Raw genomic sequence first — 6,336 nt, 5'->3', positions numbered from 1 at the left:
GCCGCAGCAATGGTGATAGACGATGTCTTTTATGTGGCAATCCTCTCGAACCGTTGAACCCGTTCCCACGCCTCCTTGAGTTGCGCAGGCGTATTCATCTATTCCATGCACCGGTTTGGCTCCTATACTTCCGACAAAAAGGCGGACCTGTGTGGTGAACAAATACTTATGTATGAGCGACATGGCTCCGGCTGCCTCGCCGTTCCCACTGGTGAACTGCAGCCACGAGCAATCATTTATAGTTTGGTCAGATGACGTCACAGTAACTGGAAGATCCCAGAAAAAACTGGGGCTACGCAGCTGTGGCCCCTGGAACCGCAGCAATGGTGATAGACGATGTCTTTTACGTGGTAATCCTCTCGAATCGTTGAACCAGTTCCCATGCTTCCTTGAGTTGCGCAGGCGTATTCATCTACTCTATGCACCGGTTTGGCTCCTATACTTGCGACAAAAAGGCGGGCCTGTGTGGTGAACAAATATTTATGTATGAGCGACATGGCTCCGGCTGCCTCGCCGTGCCCACTGGTGAACTGCAGCCACGAGCAATCTTTTATAGGTTGGTCAGATGACGTCACAGTAACTGGAAGGTCCCTGATGAGAACACTGGAGCTACGCAGCTGTGGCCCCTGGAGCCGCAGCAGTGGTGATAGACGTTGTCTTTTACGTGGTATCCTCTCGAACCGTTGATCCCGTTCCCACGCCTCCTTGAGTTGCGCAGGCGTATTCATCTATTCCATGCACCGGTTTGGCTCCTATACTTCCGACAAAAAGGCGGACCTGTGTGGTGAACAAATATTTATGTATGAGCGACATGGCTCCGGCTGCCTCGCCGTTCCCACTGGTGAACTGCAGCCACGAGCAATCATTTATAGTTTGGTCAGATGACGTCACAGTAATTGGAAGATCCCAGAGAAAACTGGGGCTACGCAGCTGTGGCCCCTGGAGCCGCAGCAATGGTGATAGACGATGTCTTTTACGTGGTAATCCTCTCGAATCGTTGAACCAGTTCCCATGCTTCCTTGAGTTGCGCAGGCGTATTCATCTACTCTATGCACCGGTTTGGCTCCTATACTTGCGACAAAAAGGCGGGCCTGTGTGGTGAACAAATATTTATGTATGAGCGACATGGTTCCGGCTGTCTCGCCGTGCCCACTGGTAAAGTGCAGCCACGGGCAATCTTTTATAGGTTGGTCAGAAGACGTCACAGTAACTGGAAGATCCCTGAGGAGAACACTGGAGCTACGCAGCTGTGGCCCCTGGAGCCGCAGCAGTGGTGATAGACGTTGTCTTTTACGTGGTATCCTCTCGAACCGTTGAACCCGTTCCCACGCCTCCTTGAGTTGCGCAGGCGTATTCATCTATTCCATGCACCGGTTTGGCTCCTATACTTCCGACAAAAAGGCGGACCTGTGTGGTGAACAAATATTTATGTTTGAGCGACATGGTTCCGGCTGCCTCGCCGTGCCCACTGGTGAACTGCAGCCACGGGCAATCTTTTATAGGTTGGTCAGATGACGTCACAGTAACAGGAAGATCCCAGAGGAGAACACTGGAGCTACACAGCTGTGGCCCGTGGAGCCGCAGCAATGGTGATAGACGATGTCTTTTATGTGGTAATTCTCTCGAACCGTTGAACCCGTTCCCACGCCTCCTTGAGTTGCGCAGGCGTATTCATCTATTCCATGCACCGGTTTGGCTCCTATACTTCCGACAAAAAGGCGGACCTGTGTGGTGAACAAATATTTATGTTTGAGCGACATGGTTCCGGCTGCCTCGCCGTGCCCACTGGTGAACTGCAGCCACGGGCAATCTTTTATAGGTTGGTCAGATGACGTCACAGTAACAGGAAGATCCCAGAGGAGAACACTGGAGCTACACAGCTGTGGCCCGTGGAGCCGCAGCAATGGTGATAGACGATGTCTTTTATGTGGTAATTCTCTCGAACCGTTGAACCCGTTCCCACGCCTCCTTGAGTTGCGCAGGCGTATTCATCTATTCTATGCACCGGTTTGCGCGCTATACTTACGACAAAAAGGCGGACCTGTGTGGTGAACAAATATTTATGTATGAGCGACATGGTTCCGGCTGCCTCGCCGTGCCCACTGGTGAACTGCAGCCATTGGCAATCTTTTATAGGTTGGTCAGATGACGTCACAGTAACTGGAAGATCCCAGAGGAGAACACTGGGGCTACGCAGCTGTGGCCCCTGGAGCAGCAGCAATGGTGATAGACGATGTCTTTTACGTGGTAATCCTCTCGAACCATTGAACCAGTTCCCATGCTTCCTTGAGTTGCGCAGGCTTATTCATCTACTCTATGCACCCGTTTGGGTCCTATACTTGTGACAACAAGGCGGGCCTGTGTGGTGAACAAATATTTATGTATGAGCCACATGGTTCCGGCTGCCTCACCGTGCCCACTGGTGAACTGCAGCCACGGGCATTCTTTTGTAGGTTGGTCAGATGACGTCACAGTAACTAGAAGATCCCAGAGGAGAACACTGGAGCTACGCAGCTATGGCCCCTGGAGCCTCAGCAATGGTGATAAACGATGTCTTTTATGTGGTAATCCTCTCGAACCGTTGAACCCGTTCCCACGCCTCCTTGAGTTGCGCAGGCGTATTCATCTATTCCATGCACCGGTTTGGCTCCTATACTTCCGACAAAAAGGCGGACCTGTGTGGTGAACAAATACTTATGTATGAGCGACATGGCTCCGGCTGCCTCGCCGTGCCCACTGGTGAACTGCAGCCACGAGCAATCTTTTATAGGTTGGTCAGAAGACGTCACAGTAACTGGAAGATCCCAGAGAAAACTGGGGCTACGCAGCTGTGGCCCCTGGAGCCGCAGCAATGGTGATAGACGATGTCTTTTACGTGGTAATCCTCTCGAATCGTTGAACCAGTTCCCATGCTTCCTTGAGTTGCGCAGGCGTATTCATCTACTCTATGCACCGGTTTGGCTCCTATACTTCCGACAAAAAGGCGGACCTGTGTGGTGAACAAATATTTATGTTTGAGCGACATGGTTCCGGCTGCCTCGCCGTGCCCACTGGTGAACTGCAGCCACGGGCAATCTTTTATAGGTTGGTCAGATGACGTCACAGTAACAGGAAGATCCCAGAGGAGAACACTGGAGCTACGCAGCTGTGGCCCGTGGAGCCGCAGCAATGGTGATAGACGATGTCTTTTATGTGGTAATCCTCTCGAACCATTGAACCCGTTCCCACGCCTCCTTGAGTTGCGCAGGCGTATTCATCTACTCCATGCACTGGTTTCGCTCCTGTACTTGCGACAAAAAGGCGGGCCTGTGTGGTGAACAAATATTTATGTATGAGCGACATGGTTCCGGCTGTCTCGCCGTGCCCACTGGTGAAGTGCAGCCACGGGCAATCTTTTATAGGTTGGTCAGAAGACGTCACAGTAACTGGAAGATCCCTGAGGAGAACACTGGAGCTACGCAGCTGTGGCCCCTGGAGCCACAGCAGTGGTGATAGACGTTGTCTTTTATGTGGTAATTCTCTCGAACCGTTGAACCCGTTCCCACGCCTCCTTGAGTTGCGCAGGCGTATTCATCTATTCCATGCACCGGTTTGGCTCCTATACTTCCGACAAAAAGGCGGGCCTGTGTGGTGAAAAAATATTTATGTATGAGCGACATGGTTCCCGCTGCCTCGCCGTGCCCACTGGTGAACTGCAGCCACGGGCAATCTTTTTTAGGTTGGTCAGATGACGTCACAGTAACTGGAAGATCCCAGAGGAGAACACTGGAGCTACGTAGCTATGGCCCCTGGAGCCGCAGCAATGGTGATAGACGATGTCTTTTATGTGGTAATCCTCTCGAACCATTGAACCCGTTCCCACGCCTCCTTGAGTTGCGCAGGCGTATTCATCTACTCCATGCACTGGTTTCGCTCCTGTACTTGCGACAAAAAGGCAGACCTGTGTGGTGAACAAATATTTATGTATGAGCGACATGGCTCCGGCTGCCTCGCCGTGCCCACTGGTGAACTGCAGCCACGGGCAATCTTTTATAGGTTGGTCAGAAGACGTCACAGTAACTGGAAGATCCCTGAGGAGAACACTGGAGCTACGCAGCTGTGGCCCCTGGAGCCACAGCAGTGGTGATAGACGTTGTCTTTTATGTGGTAATTCTCTCGAACCGTTGAACCCGTTTCCACGCCTCCTTGAGTTGCGCAGGCGTATTCATCTACTCCATGCACTGGTTTCGCTCCTGTACTTGCGACAAAAAGGCAGACCTGTGTGGTGAACAAATATTTATGTATGAGCGACATGGCTCCGGCTGCCTCGCCGTGCCCACTGGTGAACTGCAGCCACGAGCAATCTTTTATAGGTTGGTCAGATGACGTCACAGTAACTGGAAGGTCCCTGATGAGAACACTGGAGCTACGCAGCTGTGGCCCCTGGAGCCGCAGCAGTGGTGATAGACGTTGTCTTTTACGTGGTATCCTCTCGAACCGTTGAACCCGTTCCCACGCCTCCTTGAGTTGCGCAGGCGTATTCATCTACTCTATGCACCGGTTTGGCTCCTATACTTGCGACAAAAAGGCGGGCCTGTGTGGTGAAAAAAATATTTATGTATGAGCAACATGGTTCTGGCTGCCTCGCCGTGCCCACTGGTGAACTGCAGCCACGGGCAATCTTTTTTAGGTTGGTCAGATGACGTCACAGTAACGGGAAGATCCCAGAGGAGAACACTGGAGCTACGCAGCTATGGCCCCTGGAGCCGCAGCAATGGTGATAGACGATGTCTTTTATGTGGCAATCCTCTCGAACCGTTGAACCCGTTCCCACGCCTCCTTGAGTTGCGCAGGCGTATTCATCTATTCCATGCACCGGTTTGGCTCCTATACTTCCGACAAAAAGGCGGACCTGTGTGGTGAACAAATACTTATGTATGAGCGACATGGCTCCGGCTGCCTCGCCGTTCCCACTGGTGAACTGCAGCCACGAGCAATCATTTATAGTTTGGTCAGATGACGTCACAGTAACTGGAAGATCCCAGAAAAAACTGGGGCTACGCAGCTGTGGCCCCTGGAACCGCAGCAATGGTGATAGACGATGTCTTTTACGTGGTAATCCTCTCGAATCGTTGAACCAGTTCCCATGCTTCCTTGAGTTGCGCAGGCGTATTCATCTACTCTATGCACCGGTTTGGCTCCTATACTTGCGACAAAAAGGCGGGCCTGTGTGGTGAACAAATATTTATGTATGAGCGACATGGCTCCGGCTGCCTCGCCGTGCCCACTGGTGAACTGCAGCCACGAGCAATCTTTTATAGGTTGGTCAGATGACGTCACAGTAACTGGAAGGTCCCTGATGAGAACACTGGAGCTACGCAGCTGTGGCCCCTGGAGCCGCAGCAGTGGTGATAGACGTTGTCTTTTACGTGGTATCCTCTCGAACCGTTGATCCCGTTCCCACGCCTCCTTGAGTTGCGCAGGCGTATTCATCTATTCCATGCACCGGTTTGGCTCCTATACTTCCGACAAAAAGGCGGACCTGTGTGGTGAACAAATATTTATGTATGAGCGACATGGCTCCGGCTGCCTCGCCGTTCCCACTGGTGAACTGCAGCCACGAGCAATCATTTATAGTTTGGTCAGATGACGTCACAGTAATTGGAAGATCCCAGAGAAAACTGGGGCTACGCAGCTGTGGCCCCTGGAGCCGCAGCAATGGTGATAGACGATGTCTTTTACGTGGTAATCCTCTCGAATCGTTGAACCAGTTCCCATGCTTCCTTGAGTTGCGCAGGCGTATTCATCTATTCCATGCACCGGTTTGGCTCCTATACTTCCGACAAAAAGGCGGACCTGTGTGGTGAACAAATATTTATGTTTGAGCGACATGGTTCCGGCTGCCTCGCCGTGCCCACTGGTGAACTGCAGCCACGGGCAATCTTTTATAGGTTGGTCAGATGACGTCACAGTAACAGGAAGATCCCAGAGGAGAACACTGGAGCTACACAGCTGTGGCCCGTGGAGCCGCAGCAATGGTGATAGACGATGTCTTTTATGTGGTAATTCTCTCGAACCGTTGAACCCGTTCCCACGCCTCCTTGAGTTGCGCAGGCGTATTCATCTATTCTATGCACCGGTTTGCGCGCTATACTTACGACAAAAAGGCGGACCTGTGTGGTGAACAAATATTTATGTATGAGCGACATGGTTCCGGCTGCCTCGCCGTGCCCACTGGTGAACTGCAGCCATTGGCAATCTTTTATAGGTTGGTCAGATGACGTCACAGTAACTGGAAGATCCCAGAGGAGAACACTGGGGCTACGCAGCTGTGGCCCCTGGAGCAGCAGCAATGGT

The sequence above is a fragment of the Haemaphysalis longicornis genome, unplaced genomic scaffold, assembly GCF_048455015.1.
Source record: "Haemaphysalis longicornis isolate Haplotype H1 unplaced genomic scaffold, Haemaphysalis longicornis Haplotype H1 scaffold_14, whole genome shotgun sequence".
NCBI lineage: Eukaryota > Metazoa > Arthropoda > Arachnida > Ixodida > Ixodidae > Haemaphysalis > Haemaphysalis longicornis.
Note: the sequence above shows the minus strand (reverse complement) of the source record.